Below are 19,107 nucleotides of genomic sequence, written 5' to 3' on the forward strand. Positions count from 1 at the left end.
TGTTTGATTTACCCCTACTCTATGGCTTTTCAACTTAGCCTAAAAACAACTAATGTGTTATATTATCAAAAGCTTTCTGAGGATCTGTTTCAGTGAGATATTTGCAGAATGCTAAAAGGTTAGTTGTTTATGATGTACCCTTCTCAAATTCAGGAAGAGTTAAAGGGCAGAATTCTCCCATTTTGAAACTAAGCGCGGCAGTGGGCAACCCCGGCGGAGCCTGTTCCGCTGACTAGAATACAGTAAGAAGTCTTACAACACCAGGTTAAAGTCCAACAGGTTTGTTTCAAACACGAGCTTTCGGAGCGCAGCTCCTTCCTCAGGTTAATGGAGAGGTATCTTCCAGAAACATTTATATAGACAAAGTCTGAGATGCTGGACAATGCTTGGAATGCGAGCATTTGCAGGTAATCAAATCATTACAGATCCAGAGATAGGGGGTGATCACAGGTTAAAGCGGTGTGAATTGTCTCAAGCCAGAACAGTTGGTAGGATTTTGCAAGTCCAGGCCTGATGGTGGGGGGTGGATGTAATGCGACATGAATCCAAGATCCCGGTTGAGGCCAAGCATTCCAAGCATTGTCCAGCATCTCTGACTTTGTCTATATAAATGTTTCTGGAACATACCTCTCCATTCACCTGAGCTGCGCTCCGAAAGCTTGTGTTTGAAACAAACCTGTTGGACTTTAACCTGGTGTTGTAAGACTTCTTACTGTGCTCACCCCAGTCCAACGCCGGCATCTCCACATCATGGCTGACTAGAATGACAGGAATCCCACTCCAGATTCAGCTTGGAACCTCATTAATTATGCACAGGCGAGGTAACCTCCGCCTCTCCTGGCAGACTCGCAGCTGATTGGCCCACCTGCCCTCAGCTGACTGGCTTGAAGGTCCCATCGCCATATTTAAGCACCAGCCCAGCACACTCGTACCACTCTCACCAGCCCATCTGTCTTCACCAGACTCTGCGGGATGTCAGCAGCCCAGAGGGAAAATGCTGGCAGCCTCAAGAAGTCTGTCCCTGGATTCTGCCACCCGTCCCCCAGGCCCATCACCTGCGAGGAGCCCATGCCCCACTTGGACCTCCACCCATCACCTCTGAAGTCTTCTGTGCATCTCCTTCCAGTAAAAACCGTGATATCCCTTTGACCACCCTTGTTTGTGACCTTTTCATGCAGCTTTGCAGGGTCCAGTTTCCCTCCCCTCAGTCTTCCCTCTGCCTTCCATTGTTCATCTTATTCATTCACCTCCTTGTCCCTCTGCCTGCCATTGTAAGCCCTCCCACCCCTCCCCACCCAGCACAGCCATCGTCCCGCAGTGCCCTCCTTGCCTTCATCAAGCCACCACCTCCCACCAACTCCCACACCCTCTGACAGCCCCACCCCACTCCCCCTCATCTCACACTGCACCTTCGGTAGAATATCAGACACTTGTTGCGGTGGCTTCACTGTCCTGCAGCACGGTATTGTCCATGAAGACCAACTCGGCGTGGAGATGGAGGACAGGAACAGGTCTGTGATGGCAAAGCAGTGGACAATGCATCTGGAGCAGCGCAGCCCTATGGCAGAAAGGCTTTGTTGCTCTCACCCCAAAGTCTCGTGCCAACTGAAGACCGACTTGTGCACGTCACTCTTTAGCGATCGGGTTTGACGGCAACATACTTTCCTCCTGGAGCGACGGATGATTGGAAGGCCTGTTGGTACACCAGAGGGCAGCTGTTTAAATGAGCGTCCATGAGATGCAAATGAATGAAAATGACATTCAAGCCACCAACCAGTGGGAAGAGCGACTTGCCATTAGCCTGCCTTTGATGAGAATGGCAACGTGATTTTACGTTGGCTAGATTCCCCACGTCCATTTGCCACCAAACCCGTCACGGGAGTGTTGGGAGAATTCCATCCAAAATTATTATTCAGACGCAAATATAATTGCCTGGATAATCAAAAAATACATGTTGTAAGTGGCTTTGAGCAAGGGCTAAATCAGTCATCTCCTGCAATACCTGGTCAGTGTGTCTGTGGAAGTTAGTAAGACTACCAGGGCTGTGGAGGTTGCATTGCCATTTTACTCTTCGTGTTGATAGTCTAGTGTGATTGGTGTCTTTATTTCCATGGAAACAGCAGCACAGTACTGATTTTTTTTTGCCTCCAAGCAGACACAGCAGGTGAAGTAGACAGAAGAGTGTGAGAGTCATTAGAATAATGTATTCTTTCCAATGTATGGAGACCATTACCAACAGTGAACATCATTTACTTGTTTTTATGTGATGAACAGTGTCGGCTAGATTGCTTTACCAGTGCATTCAATTGAATGATTATTTGAGTATAAGGTTTTATGTCCCATTTTTGAAGGTGTTGCACCTAAGCTAACTTGGTAAAAGAAAAAAGCTCTAAATACAGACCACATATTTTTCTGCCCAAATTGATCATATTAACGCCCATTAGTGAAATTAACATTGATCTTTTCAACAATTTGTCTAATATCACAGACTCTTAGATAATCCTCAGATCAGGCTTAAAAATAAGGAGTATATATATTGACATAATTTAGATATATATCTCAGATCAATATAGGTCAGTAGAATCAGTAATAGAAACATCTATGGTTATAAACAAGTCACAAATTAAATAGCTGTTTTCACAATATAATCTTGAAAATATTTTTTTTCTTAGTCCAAAATCATTATCCTAAAGGAACTAATCTCACTGCTCAATTCATGAGCTTTTAAGCAGCCTGGTTTCACCTGAAAAAGGTGATAGAACCCTGAGAGTCATAGAGCGTGATTTAACGGATAAATCTCTCAGTGTCGTTTTGGGCACGATTGGTGGGGTGTTTCTCAGCGGCTCGGTTGATGAGATCACGAACCAGAGCTAATGGCGCTTAGTGCCAGAAATTGCCAGAAATTATCCCCCACGGGCTTCTCACCTTTGCCGACTGCCTCGTCGTCTGATTCGCTATACTTGTAATTCAGAGTCTTTCTGTTAACAGGGGTGGGGTCTGTTTTGTTATGCTCTTGACGTAGCACAAGCTGCTTCCTTGATGTGCACTCTGACAAAGGAAGGTTCAGACGTGGAGATAGCTTCAACATGTTTATTAAACTATTAACAATTCTCCTACTTGGATTAACTCTACTGTTAATCCTTCTATAGCTACTCAGACTGATGAACCAGTCTGCTACAATCCACGTGGTGGGTGTGATGTTCAATCAACCCTGTGTCTGTACTCACTGAGTGTCTCCACTGGAAAGAGGAAGACCGTGTGTGCTGTGTCCTTTTTATATGGGGGATGCCGCTTTCGCGATGCTCCGCCCCCTCCAAAGCGGCATACTCGCAGAGTACGCCACACTGGACATTGATGTGGAGATGCCGGCATTGGACTGGGGTGAGCACAGTAAGAAGCCTTACAACACCAGGTTAAAGTCCAACAGGTTTGTTTCAAACTCGAGCTTTCGGAGCAGTGCTCCTTCCTCTTGTGTTTGAAACAAACCTGTTGGACTTTAACCTGGTGTTGTAAGATTTCTTACTGTGCACACCGGACATTGTCTGAGGCCCGACACCCCCCCACCCCCCCCCCCCCCCCCCCGCCCCCACCCTGATGCTCCGTCTCCGACCGGCTGAGTTCCTGATGGCGTGGGTCTCTTATGGTCTCACCCGTGGGGAACGCAGTGGCGACTGCGGACTCAGTCCAGCGCCACCACAGTCAGGGGACGGTCAATCCGCGGGCAAAGAGGACTTAATTCGGGGCTGGGGGAACTGAAGTGGGGTGGTCTGTGGCACGCGACCTGGCCGAGGGGGGGCCTATTTCGCTGGCCGGGTCTGCGAGCTGCTGCCAGCATGTACCATGCGCTGCCATGTGCGTGCGTGGCCATGGACCCCGCAATTCTCCGGGGCGTATCGGCAGCTAGGGCCGGGTGCTCTAAGCTGTCGTCCTGATAGCCCCCAGCAAAATGGGGAATCAGTGGCCGTTTTGTGCCAGTTTTTCCCATGCCGGCGTGGGAACATAGCCCCAGGATCGGAGAATCCAGCCCTCTGTTCTCCGGAGGGGGTCGGAGGACCAGCAGCAGGGTCACCAATACCACCTGGGAGACAGTGACAGCGGCTGTCCGTGAGGGCAGCATCACCAGGAGGATCAACACCGAGCTGCAAGGGTAAGTTACCACCTCTCTCCTGGCATCAGTTCCACCTGCCACCCCTCAATTTACTAACTCTCCCCCCGCATGCCACAAATCACTGGCTGACACCTCGCACCCTCCCTACATCTGATCTTCATGCTTGTTCCTCAGAACCCCCGCCCCCCCCACCCCTTCAGGTGCTGTGCCCACACATGCCACCTGCTGTAGACCCCCTGACCCATCAAACGTGCAGTTCAAAATACCCTTTCTTTGTCCCCGCAGGAGAAGGTAGCCCATAATAAGTGGGAAAGGGCCAAGACAGGGGCGGAGTCCCAGAGATCCACCTCCTCACCCCCTCTGAGGAACAGTCCCTGGAGATTGCCAGCTTGTCCGAGACGAGAGCAGTCACTGACAACAAGGTTAGACTGCGCCACTGGAGTGAGGATCCACTGCCCCTTCACCCAGATAACCTGTTCAGTGACCAGTGAGTTCTTCATGTCAGACAAAATGATCCTTCCCTTTCACTGATCATGTGTCCATTCTTTTGCATGAACTCCATCTGATGGGGCCCGGCCATCCGGAGTTGTTCCAGGACAGGGCTGCCTCCCAGTCAGATGCCGATCCTCCAGACAGGTTTGCCACAGCCGTGGGATTCAGGAGGGGATGTCAGCGACATTTCGTCGAGAGCATAGCCGATTGGAGGAGTTCCAATGGCTTCAGGTGCTGGAGGTGATGCGGACAATGGGTGGCACCGAGGCCAACTGCTAGGGTGGCGACCACAGTGGAAAGCCTGGAGCATGGTGTCTGGGTCTTGAGTGGGGGTGCCCAAGGCATGGCTCAGTCCATGACGACCATGGTTGAGGGCCTCGACATCACATCCCAGTCAATGAGGATTTTTCCCAGATGCAGGTGGACATTGCCGAGGTAGTGCAGAGCATGGCCCAGTCACTGAGGACACCATGGTGCAGACAATGGAGGGGTCAAACGACTCCGAGGCCTCTGGTGTTCACTCCAGCTGCCGCTCTGTCCCATGGAGACCCCAGGGCCCTACAGGCACTGTCAGGGAGGAGGAAGCACTGGAGGCCAACCACGGAGATGATGGCAATCTCCAGTTTTTCCGAATCTCCCCCTCCTGACACTGCCGCCTTTCAAAGGCAATGACCTAGACAGCGGGACACTGCGATGCCTGTGACACTGGTAAGTTGGCCGGGCCCTCTGGCTCCAGACCCTCCAGAGGACGTCCACCAAGGGCATCAAAGCCCAGAGGGCACGGAAAGCAGCAGGCCGCCTGCCCCTCTGATGTACATCCTAGGGACACATCTAGACAAAGCAGTGGACAACAAAAGATCAAGAAGAGAGAGGAGTACTGACTGGGCACTGACTACTGTCTGTAGCTGAGGGGAATGGAAATGTCAATTGTTCACGATTAAATCATGTTACACCTGATACATGTAAGGCCTCTGTCACGTAAATCATTATAGCAGGCCTGGCTGTGCCCCCACCCCCTGTTGCCCTCAGCTCAGTCCATCCTCGCCCCCCTCCGGGCACAGTGGCCCAAGATCAAGCCCCCCCCCCCCAACCCCCCCACCCCCGGTGCGCTGTCAGCAGAAAGACAGGAGTCAGACATTGGCATAAACTGAGGAACACCAAAGCTCACCTCACAGCGAGGGACCATCACTCTCCTGCCTTGTATATTGACCCACTGACAAAGCCGACACAGGCCCAGCATCCTGGGGTGTTGTTACACAGACGCTTGCAGGGTGGAACCGGGTATTCGAGGGTGGAGGATGTGGGGGATGCTGGGAATGATGGGGATGGAGGGAAATGGAAGTGGAGGGGGCAATTGGGTGGGAAGGAGGGCAATGGGGGAAGAGGGAGGATGGGGGGAGGGGTGGCAGATAGACAGCTTCATACTGTGAGAATAGGGTGAGGATGAGGGCCTCCCTGGTTGTCTGGGCATGCGGGGGCCTTGCTGCCACCTGTCCTCCAGCCTCTGGCTCCTCCTGCGGGGCTTTCCAGGGCTCGGTCCATCCCCACACGGTCTGCCTTCTTCTGCTCCTCCTCTTCAGACAAAGCCACATGTCCCTCCTCCTCCTCCAGCATGTCACCCTGCCTCTGTGTCATGTTGTGGGGGTCACAGCAGATATCTACAAAGCTGGAGAGCCTCTGGGGGGGGGGGGGGGGGGGGGGCGGTGCTGCAATGCACCACCACAGCAGTTCAGGCATCGATACCACATTTTAAGCAGCCTGATGCACCATTCATTAGCAACGTGGGCCTCTTTATATTGGGTCTCTGTCTTGGTTTCCAGCCACCGGGCAGACATCACCAGGCAGGATCTCAGCGGGTACCCCGTACCCCCAAGAGCCAGCCCTTCATCCTGGAGTGGTCCTCGATGACGGCAGGGATCTTCAAGTGTCCCAGTATGCAGCTGTCATGCACGCTACCTGGGAAGCGTGCATACATGTGCATGATACGGAGCTGGTGATCTCACACAATCTAAACATTCAGGGAGTGGAACCACTTCCTGTTAATAAAGGGCATGCTCTGATGCCACGCTGCACACAAGGCAACATGCGTGCCATCTTTCGCTCCCTTGACCTTGGGCATCCCTGCCATGGTAGAGAATCCTGCAGCCGGCCAACTTGGTGGGCCTGGCCCAGCTCAAAGTTGATATAGTTAGAAGTCCAAGCATACAGTACGGTGCCAAGTTTGCAAGGACATGGCATAGGTGCCACACTGTCTCTTTGTTGAGATGGAATCTCCTGTGGCACATGCTGTCCCTCATCTCATTGAAAGACCAGTGCGCCTGTACACCCTGTACCATGCCTGCCCCTCCCCTCTGGGTTCCTCCTCAGTCTGATGTGCGGCGGGGTTTTCAGGATGTGCAGCAGCCCCCTGCACATGGGATGCCGCCTCCTGCCTGCGTCAACGCTGCTGCCTTCTCCGGCATCTGGCCACCTGGGCTACTACCAGCACCGCGGGATCAGCCTCTGCGGGTCTGACAACACCAGCTATATTGGTCTATCTGTAAGAAATTGAAGACGGAGAGAGACCAACAATCAGTTAGGGCTTCCACCCTGAGACCCTCAAATCCCCCAAGCCTCCCCCACCCTTACATAGCCCACCTTCTCTTCGAGTGCCATCCACCAAGCTAGTTGTGCTGGAGAACCTCACTCTGCACACTCACCCCCTTGGTCCCCCTCTGCAACCATTGCATCAGCTTCACGCTTTTAAAAAGGAGCACTAAAAGCTGGGGAAGCGGTTAATTCCCGGGAGGCCATTGCATTCGACTTCAATCTCGCTAATGAGATGGAAATGATGGTCAATAATATGCTCGCCGTATTTGGGGGAGATCCGGAAGTCGCCATCGCGAGTAGGCTGGTTAGATTTACAAACACATTTGTCCCCGACTCGATTTCTCGATTTTCCTGCTATTTATTTGGGATATGTAGATCCGGGTTGGGCGCAACACGATGCCTAAATCACGCCCATAGAGTCACAGAGTTTTACATAAAAAAGAGGCCCTTCGGCCCATTCTGTCTGTGCCAGCCGTCAAGTCCCTATCTATTCTAATCCTGTTTTCCAGCACTTGGTCCATAGCCTTGTATACTATGGTGTTTCAAATGCTCATCTCAACACTTCTTAACTGTTGTGAGGATTCCTGCCTCCACCGCCCTTTTAGGCAGTGTTCCCAGCACCTTCTAGTCAATATGTGAGTTGGGACACAGAGATTAGTTGAGGGTGATTAGGGTAGGCTTTGAGCCTATCCCACACAGGATTATTCAGCACCACCAGCATCAACCAAACCACCCCCTCCCCACCCAACCCCATCAGTCCCATGGTCATTAACAAAAGGGGTGCATTACACTGTTCCAATGGAGCAAAGTTCCAACTGTACAGAAATTGCAATCATTGTCTAATATTGTACCCATGTACCCACTCCGTCCCTCCATACCACTCCAATCCTCCATCGTGGGACCTGACCAAGGCCCTGCTACATGTGCGACAGGTGGTTGGACATTGATACCTTTGTGAAGGCTAAGTACACTGATGAGTTTCAATATCCAATTTCCTCTTGGTTTTGGCGTGGTCTGGTCATGCAGCTCCAGAGGGGGTGCCAGAAGAGTCCGAGGCCAATACCTACACCCACATATTGCAAGAATATCGCTCACCAACACATCTGCCTATCTCCGAGATTAAATGACTCAAACGCAAATACAGAGCAATGGGTGAAAATCAACAAGGTAAGGTTTTAAGAGCAATTGACAACCTTTTAATTAGGTTTGTTTGCCATCGTCCATTCCATGTTACTCACAACACGAATCTCAACCCCTTCATTTGAATAAAGAAGCCCTCGCCATCAGATAGTTAGAAAGATTAGTGACCAGGCCATAAATATCTTATGAAATTCTACCATTTTTCTCAGAGTGTTTCAATATATATTTTTAGATGTAACTACATTATTGATATCAGGCTGCAAACGTGAACAAAAAGTGTCTCGAAATTTACGAAAACAAATTGATTCAGAGCAAGCAGAGTATAATGACAGACTTTAGAATATTGAAGCGGTCTTCTTATTCAAAGAATTCGGATTGAAGTAATAATAGTGGCCAAGGAACTGCAGGAGTAAAACCAATCTGATTCAATCTGGTTCTTTTAACCGATTAGAATGTGCTGGATAAAAATCATATCAAGAGTCCAACAACCATTGTGGATATTAAGCAGAGTTTTAACTGCGTAATTGTCCACTAAAATGAGGTTACATATGTAATCATTTCTGACAAAAGATAAATTATGATACTGATCGTTGCAACCCAGCAAGCTCAATAAATTCTTGGGTTAACCTGGGAGGATGTGGAATAGTCACCCAGCTGTCATGAAACCTGCATTCAAATATAAAAGCTTGAGAAATGCATTACAAATCGAAGCAATATTAACTTGTCTTTGGAAGCAACATTGCATCTGCAGTTGCCATAGATACGGATCACAGAGTAAAATAATTAAAATTACACTTTCAAAGTTAATGCCCTCTCAGGAATATATTTCCTTGGTGCTTCTAAAAAGAAGTATTTTGGGCTTTGAAATATCTCTTATTCCCTCTTACAATATTCCCAATACATCAAAGAAACTGTATAACTAACTGAAAGATAATTTAACTCGTGTAAATCTATGCCATCGATTGGCAGGCATGTTACAAAATTAAATCTGACAGCTAAAAAATTGTTGGCCGACACAGTGTTACCTCAAATGCTCTGAACAAACAGCCTGTACATTATAATGTCAACTTCAGCGACCAATTTGTACTCAACTCCTTGTGGATTTTGGATCAATTCAAGAGTCAATATAAGAGGCATGGTGCAGCTTTTAAGAAGAGACAATGCTGTTGTGATACATATAATGTAAGGAGTGTAAAGGGTTAAGAAGATGATGTTCATGTATCTCAACACTAGATGGCACCACAGAGTAGTCTTATAAAAGGCTGATGGCCCACAATGCCGCGTGGTACCCAGTCTTTTCTTCTGAATCTATTTAGCATGAAGGTAGTGCCACACAACACAATGGAAGGTATTCTCAATGTGCAGACAGGACTTCACGAGGACTGTGCGGTGGTCACTCCTACCAATACTGTCATGGACAGATGCATCTGGGCAGGCATAAGAACTAGGATGTTTTTCCCTCTTGTTGGTTCCCTCACCACCTGTCACAGACTCAGTCTAGCAATTATGGCCTTTGGTACTCGGCCAGTCATTGTCCCCCACCCAGAGAGCACCCAGAGAGTATTCTGTGCCCTTACTCCTCCAGTGGTGTTCAACATGGAGGATTCATCAGCTGAAGGTGCACGGTATGTAGCAACCAGCATGAGGTTTCCCTTGCCTATGTTTTACCTGAAGCCAGGACAACTCCCTCCCAACCTCTGCCGGCGGGGCAGAACATATCTTGGGATGGTGATAGTGGCGACTGGTATGATTCCATAAGTATCACTCGGTCAGGCTGCAATTTTGGCACAAGCCCCACGTATTACCAAGGAGAATTGCTGTGTATCTGGAGTCACATGTAGGCCAGGGTAGACCAGGTGATTTCCATCCCTAAAGGGCATTGGTAAATCAGCTCAGTTTGTTTTTTGAATGGCAGTCAACAATGGTGTTATGATCACCATTCGACCTTTCAATTCCAGATATTTATTGGATGCAATTTCTACCATCCTGGGATTCGAACCCTAATCCCCAGAGTATTACCCTGGATCTCTGCATCACCAGTCGAGCAACAATACCACTACACCACCTTCTCCTTAATGTCAATGTCATTGTAAACACTACTGTAAAAAGTGAGCCCAATTAAGCACTTTGGAATTAAGAATTATACTGGCAATTAGTGTCAAGTACAGGCTGTGTGTGCCATCCATATATGTGTTAATTGCCCTGTTGCAAAAAGCATAAATTCATGAAGCTTCTCCTGTACATGGAAACACCAATTCAAGGAATTTTAGAGTAGTTAATCAGTGTCTCCATAATTGGAAACATCGGAGATCACTTATTTATTGTGAGGCCCAACTGGTTCTTGAAAGTACCATCCCTGGATTGCGAAGTTCTCATTAACTTTAGCAAGTAACCTTTGCCTTCTGGAAAAGATGTATTGTCCAGTTTTCAATGGTTCCAATAAATAATTATTGAGTACTGGTTTTCTATTGTTAGCTGGTACCGGAAGAGGGGTGTGGATGTTGCACTGTGCCAGAAGGGCATATTTTGAACCGTTGTTTGGTCCCTGTTAAGATGATTTAATTTGTTTGGTTTTGTTTTTGCTGTATGTTCATTGCAAAACACTCTCTCCAGCGGAAGAAAGACTTGCATTTGTATAGTGCCTTTCACTTGGTGTAATGCCGGGGCAACGAATAAGGAAAGATCCTGAGTGTTTTTTTTAGAAATGTTTTAGTGATCAAGCTGCAGATTAGCTTGAACCCTTAATTACAGACATTTTAACAGCTCGTTCCAAACATTTTACTTTTACTGCAATAATTTCCTTACTACTAGTCCTAATTACTTTGAAAATACGCCACTTGATTTCAGCATGCGAATGATCAACCGACCAGGAGAATCCAGAAGCAAGATCTTTTTACTTTTCTGTAAAGACAGTGGGCGGTATTCTCCGCTAAGGCCAAAAATCGCGGAGGCCGTCGTCAACTCGGCCGTGGTTCACGACGGCCTCGGGACCCGCTCCCTGCACCTAATTCACCCCCACCCGGGGGGCTAGGAGCGGGCCCCCATCGTTCCCGGCCGCGACCTCGGCCGGCAAAAATGATGCATGAACAGCGCTTTTCATGATGTCATCCGCACATGCGCGGGTTGCCGGTTCCAACCCGCGCATGCGCGGATGACATCACCGCGCAGAAGGCAGGAACCCGCGCATGCGCAGTGCCGTCTTTCTCCACCGCCGCCCGGCAAGACGTGGCGGCTTGGCCTTGCCGGGCGACAGAGGGGAAAGAGTACGTCCATTTTGGATGCTGGCCCGACGATCGGTGGGCACCGATCGCGGGCCTGTCCCCTCCGGAGCACAGTCGCGGTGCTCCCGTCCAAATTGGGCCCCTAGATGCCCCAAACGTGCATCTGGCGCCCGTTTCACGAATGCAGCGACCAGGTGTGATTGCTGCCGTGGTGAAACTGGTGTGATGGTCCGGCCGCTCACCCCATCGGGCTCGGAGAATCGCCGTTCGCCGTGAAAAACGGCGAGCGCCGATTTTTCCGAGAGGGGGGGAGAATCGCGGGGGCACCAGGGGGGGTATAAAAAATGTCGGGAGGCCCTCCCGCGATTCTCCAAGGCCACGTGGGGAGCGGAGAATTCCGCCCAGTGATTTTATCTTTTAAAAGAAAAAAGAAAATAGCTTAAAGTTTAAACCTGAAACAGTGGTTTATTACAAAAGTCTACTTTACTTAGCAATGCAGGACCCAGGATCGATGCTACTAGGTGGAAGTAGATAAAATTCTTCTATAAAGATACGGGTTATCCCGGGGAATAACTTGAAACACTAGTTTGACCTGAATAGCACCCGCTAAAGTCTGTATAGGAGTCAGGGAGTGAGAATCCCTGCCCATCATTTAGAATCTCTTGACCCTTGTTTCTGTAAAGGGGAAACCTAAGAATCCTAAGAATAGTGGTGAGGTTTAAATACAAACTGACCAATCACTGTCTTTTGGTCATGAATGCCAAGGAGTCTCTGACCACCTACACTCACAGGGGTCTGCGTTCAATCATTGCTCACCCGAGGCAGAGTAACAGTCTTGGCTTGCACGAGGTGACAACCCAATCAGCATCTGTGTCCATTCTATGGTGGCACATTCTGTTCTTCACTGCAGACCACAGCAGTTTTTGTTGCTCCCACAAATCTTATGTTGATGCCCCGTTAGCCTTTTTAATCATCAGGCTTTGTTGGTGTCTTCCCAGATAATAATAATATTATCACAAGAAGGCTTCAATGAAGTTACTGTGAAAAGCCCCTAGTCACCACATTCCGGCGCCTGTTCAGGGAGGCCGGTACGGGAAATGAACCTGCGCTGCTGGCCAGCTGTTTAGCCCACTGTGATACCTATCAGGCTACTCCCTTTGATTCGTTGAGCATTAGCAAATTGGATCAGAACTATGCCCACCTACTTTCCAAGTTAGAATTCAAGCTCAATTTTACAGTATCAATTTAACATTCATCCTCTATTTCTCACTAACATATCTGGAAGAAGGAACTGAAGACACTCTTGACAGGTTTGCAGATGATACAAAGATATGCAGAGGGATAGGTAGTACCGAGGAAGCGGGGGCTGCAGAAGGACTTGGACAGGCTAGGAGAGCGGTAAAGAAGTGGCATCTGGAATACATTGTGGAAAAGTGTGAGGTATGCACTTTGGAAGGAGGAATGGAGGCGTAGACTGTTTTCTAAATAGGGAAATGCTTAGGGAATTAGAAACATAAAGATACTTGTTCAAGGTTCTCTTAAGATTAAGGTGCAGGTTCAGTCAGCAGTTAGGAAGGCAAATGCAATGTTAGCATTCATGTCGAGAGAGCTAGAATAGAAGAGCAGGGATGTACTTCTAAGGCTGGATAAGGCTCTGGTCAGACGCCATTTAGAGTATTGTGAGCGGTTTTGGGCCCCGTATCTAATGATGTTGTAGCTTGGAAAGGGCCCAGAAGAGGTTGGGCTTGTAAAAGGCCCGTATGCTGGGCTTAGAAAGGGTCCAGAAGAGGTTCACAAGAATGATCCCGGGAATGAAGAGCTTGTTATATGTGGAACGGTTGAGGAATTTGGGTCTGTTCTTGTTGGAATTTTGGATGACGGCGATCTTAATGAAACTTACAGGATACTGCGAGGCCTGGAAAGAGTGGGCGTGGAGAGGATGTTTCCACTAGTAGGAAAAACTAGAACCAGAGGGCATGACTTCAGACTAAAGGGACGATCCTTTAAAACAGAGATGAGGAGGAATTTCTTCAGCCAGAGGGTGGTGAATCTGTGGAACTCTTTGCCACAGAAAGCTGTGGAGGCCAAATCATTGAGTAATAAGAGAATCAGGGGTTATGGGGCGAAGGCAGGAGAAAGCAGATGAGAAAAATATCAGCCATGATTGAATGGCGGAGCAGACTCAATGGGCTGAGTGGCCTAATTCTGCTCCTATGTCTTATGGTCTTATAACATAGTATGGTAAAAAAAAAACAGCTTAGACGATTTTTATGCCACCTTAACAAATAGTAAAATAAATCATCATTTTTCTTGACCATTCTTTCTTAGTTGATGAATAACGTGATCTGCACAAATTCTGTATTTTTTTCTTCTTCTAAATTTTTGACTTAGACTAATAATCTTTATTGTCACAAGTAGGCTTACATTAACACTGCAGTGAAGTCCCCACTCGCCACATTCCGGCACCTGTTCGTGTGCACAGAAGGAGAATTCAGAAAGTCCACATTACCTAAGATCACGTCTTTCGGGACTTGTGCGAAGAAACCAGAGCACCCGAAGGAAACCTACGCAGACACAGGGAGAACGTGCAGGCTCCACACAGACAGTGACCCAAGCCGGGAATCGAAGCTGGGACCCTGGAGCTGTGAAGCAACAGTGCTACCCAATATGCTACTGTGCCACCCATTCCATTCCATAACCCCAACAACCAATAATGGAAATATCATATTATCTGACGCAACTATTTAGGATGGCACAGTAGCACAGTAGTTAGCACTGTTGCTTGAGAGCTCCAGGGTCCCAGCTTCGATTCCCGGCTTGGGTCTCTGTGCGGAGTCTGCACGTTCTCCCTGTGTCTGCATGGGTTTCCTCCGGGTGCTCCAGTTTCCTCCCACAGTCCAAAGATGTGCAGGTTAGGTGGATTGGCCGTGCTAAATTGCCTTTAGTGTCCAAAAGGTTAGATGGGGTTATGGGGATAAGGTGGAGGTGTGGACTTAAGTAGGGTGCTCTTTCCAAGGGCCGGTGCAGACTCGATGGGCCGAATGGCCTCTTTCTGCACTGTAAATTCTGTGATTCTATGATTGTACGATTCTATAACTTCATCAACACTCCCAAGATTTAATAATATCTCCCCACCTACAGATCACCTCACTCCTGAATACATAGAAGACCTTATCCTTTCACAGAAAGAAATGAATTACAATCGTATAGTGGCATTTACGTACATAGAATTAAACAGATTTTGCATGTTCACAAATCACCTTAGATAACATTTACTAATTATAGGTAACACAAAAAATCATCAGAACAAATATCATCCTTATGAAAATTATCCCAAATTCTGATAGTGACATCAGAATCTGAGAATATGTTTAATTTATCTCTTTGAGAACAACAAAATAAGTTTAATTACCCTGCATTTGTCAAAGACTAATATCTGTTTATGCCCGTAAACGTGAGGTAATTTTGCTTGTATATGAGTTGTTATTCCATGCACTCAATTTATTCAATCAGTTAAATATGAAGAGCAATTATATCCAGGCATGAAAGAGCAGTCAAATTGTCAGAAATAACAAAGCCTACAATTGATATGGAAGTTAAGTCAAACTAATTACACAAAACAATTTAGCTCAAAAGGCAATAGATAAGTCTGAATGAGTTAACCTTTTTGTAACAAGTCCCCGATTATGACTATGTTGTAATAAACAATCTTGAAGTCTAGCTAGACCTGCTTGCTTTCTGTGATTCAGGAACCACCTATTTTTTAGAAAAAACAAAAGCACAAGATACATTCAGCTTGGAGTCCAATTTGGTCCAGATGATCTTGTCAATCTATCGATCAGCAAATTAAATGTGCAATGAATTAAACAGAAAATGGTAAAACCTTCTGCCAGTTGGGGTAAACAGAACAGAAGTTTTCAAATGTCATGACATCATCATTGCCCCTTAAAAAAACGAAAGAACAAAGGAACCTTAAACAAAGAGAAACATCGTCAAATTCCAAGCTTTAGATCCACTTTCTTTCCACAATTTTGAACTGAGTATCCAGGTTTATTCCAATCGCAAACTGTTTATTTCCAAATGGTGGTTAGTGGGAGTCGCAGGATGCAAAATATTTGTTTACAGTGCCGTAGCTATCTCTGTGTTATATTGTAGTTATTTTAAGCATATTTATATTATGTTTACTACAATGGTGTAGCCTATTTACACTTTATGATATGTTTGTCACAATAGTGTATTTAGATTATACTGTTAATGTGCTTTCCTTTTCTTTTCCCTCTGCTAGAAATATAAATACTAATAATAATCTTTATCATCAAGTAGGCTTACATTAACACTGCAATGAAGTTACTGTGAAAATTCCCCAGTTGCCACAATCCGGCCCCTGTTCAGGGATACTGAGGGAGAATTCAGAATCCCCAACAAGCACGTCTTTCATGACTTCTGGGAGGAAACCAGAGCACCCGGAGGAGACCCATGCAGACACGGGGAAAATGTGCAGACTCTGCACAGACAGTGACCCAAGTCAGGAAATGAACCTGGGTCCATGAAGCAACAGTGCCTACCGCTGTGCTGAAAATCTTCAATAAAAACACTTTTAAAAACGAACTTCACATGTATAAATAAAAGAATAGTGAAGAATTATATTAACCAAAATAGATCAGATGCACAACATCCGAAAAAATGTGGGCGCTTCACAAAGCTTCAGAAAGTCTGGAGAAAGGGTGCCTTAGAGAATGGTGTATTAAAATAACTTTGATAACATCCTGCAAACTATGTCTCGTGGAGCTTGTCAGAAAGCAGAATTGGCAAGACAAGACTGTGGTGTACAACTGGGAGATGTGGAAAAGAAAAATATCTTGGAGTCAGTCCCATGAAAATTGATTAATAGACTTGATGAACAAAATCCATGTATAATTGCAGATGTGTTTTTAAACCAAGGCCTGTCTTTGGCTGTCTACTCAGTTATAGTATCCCTGTTGTCTGTGTAAGAATGGGTGAGGAAGAGCAGTGCTGAGCAAGAAAGGGTTTGTGTTAATCAAGACAATAGTAGTAATATTGCTCCTCCTTCACAACCATAATTTATTATTGTTCGGTAAATATCAGCCCGAGCACAAGTCAACCAGTTTATAAATGTAATAAAGGTATGCATTTTAATAAATGAGAAGATGTGTCAAAAATCAAAGGTGAATGAACATCAGAGCTCATAGATGTCAGAACAATATGTTTTGTTCCATTTTAACTTCTTTTCTGTACATTTTTCTAAGGAGTTAAATAAAATAGAAAGTACATCAATTTTATTAAAATGCATGATATATTTATGCATTTTGCTAATGCAAATAATCAGCTTATCCATTCTTCATATTTTGTAGCTAAATCGAAGAATCAGAAATCCGCATGTTGTTTGACTCTGACAGGCTTTTATTGATGTCAGGATGATTTAAAGATCTCTGGAGATTTGTGCGCAGAGGATACGGCTGTCAGATTTGTTTGGGACCTAATTTTAGATGAACTGCCAGAGGCAAGTATTGAATAAAATGTGCAAATAAGCAAATGGCAGCGAAAACATCCTTTGGATTTGTAATCCGGGTCTCTTTCCTTGATAATGTTGAGAATTAAAGATCCTTTATTAATGACAGATGTAAAATGTGCTTCATTTTGCCTTAGGCATATTGTCTATTTGATAACACAAGGATGCATTACTTTATAAATGCAAGATACATAAAACGACATTACTTACACTCTTCTCCTCGCAGAAGCTGTCCAGTTTCCACAGTAATTAAAAAAAAAAAAATTTAGAGTACCCAATTATCTTTGTTTACAATTAAGGGGCAATTTAGCTTGGCCAGTCCACCTACCATGCATATGTTTGGGTTGTGGGGGTGAGACCCACGCAGACACGGAGAGAACGTGCAAACTCCACATAGCCAGTGACCCGGGGCTGGGACCGAACCCGGGTCCTCAGCATTATGAGGCATCAGTGCTAACCACGTGGCACCAAGCCGCTTCCACCACTGAATTTTTAAACATGTCTTCAGGTTATAGTAGAAATCTAGTGCTAGGAAGCATATAGTTAATTGTAACTTGTTTTAATTAAACAAGTATTTATTTTTTAATTAATTTATTAATTAGTTCTAGAAATGACAGTTAGAGGTGTAAAATGCTTGCAAAATGTGGGAGGTCCGTAAAGTTTCCAGCATTCCGGACAACTACATCTGCAGGAAGTGCACCGAATTGCAGCTACTCACAGACCGCATGGATAGGTTGGAGCAGCAATTGGATGCACTGAGGAGCATGCAGGTTGGGGGGGAAAGCATCACAGACAGGAACTTTAGAGATGTGGTTACATCCAAGGTGCAGGAATGTAGATGGGTGACCACTAGAAAGAGCAGAGGGTCAGTGCAGGAATCCCCTGTGACTATCCTCCTCTCTAAAAGTATACCATTTTGGATACTGTTGGGGGGGATGGCCTATCAAGGGAAAACAGCAGCAGCATAAAGAGCAGTGGCATGGCAGGCTCTGTGTTTCGCAGGGAGGGACAAAGAGCAGAAGAGCAGTAGTTATAGGGGACTCTAGCACAGCTAAACACGTGGCTAAACAGCTAGTGTAGGAGGGAGAGTTTCAGAGATCTGTACCATTGGGATCTCCTCCAGGACAGGTGGGACCTGTACAGGAAAGACGGGTGGCATCTAAACTGGAGAGGCATAAATATCCTGGCCGCGAGGTTTGCTAGTGTCACAGGGGAGGGTTTAAACTAGTGTGGCAGGGGGTAGGAACCGGACCAATAGGTCAGAAGGTGAAATAACTGAGGGGGAAACTAGAGAATGGGGTCAGTAAGGCTCAGAGAAAGAGCAGGTAGGGAGGTGTTGCTGAACACAGCAGGACTGGTGGTCTGCAGTGTATTTATTTCAATGAAGGAAGTAAAATAGGTAAGGCAGATGAACTAGGAGCTTGGATTAATACTTGGAACTATGATGTTGTTGTCGTTACAGGGGAAAAGACTGGATTGGCAACTAAACGTTCCAGGATTTAGATGTTTCAGACTGGATAGAGGAGGATGTAAAAGGGGTGGGGGAGTTACACTACTGGTTAAGGGGATATTACTGCTGTACTGCGGGAGGACACCTCAGAGGGCTCACAGTATCATAGAATCATAGAATTTACAGTGCAGAAGAAGTCCATTCGACCCATCGAGACTGCACGGCCCTTGGAGAGAGCACCCTACTTAAGCCCACACCTCCACCTTATCCCCGTAACCCAGTAACCCCACCTAACCTTTTTTGGACACTAAGGGCAATTTAGCTTGGCCAATCCACCTAACCTGCATATCTTTGGACTGTGGGAGGAAACTGGAGCACCCAGAGGAAACACACACAGATACGGGGAGAACGTGTAGACTCCCACAGACAGTGACCCAAGCCGGGAATCGAACCTGGGAACCTGAAGCTGTGAAGCAACTGTGCTAACCACTTTGCTGCTGTGCCGCCCATAGAAAAAACCTGTGAGCCTGCAGTGAGGTAATATGAGTAGAGCTCAGGAATAGAAAAGGTGCAGCCA

This window comes from Scyliorhinus canicula, chromosome 20, assembly GCF_902713615.1.
Source record: "Scyliorhinus canicula chromosome 20, sScyCan1.1, whole genome shotgun sequence".
Classification (NCBI taxonomy): Eukaryota; Metazoa; Chordata; class Chondrichthyes; order Carcharhiniformes; family Scyliorhinidae; genus Scyliorhinus; species Scyliorhinus canicula.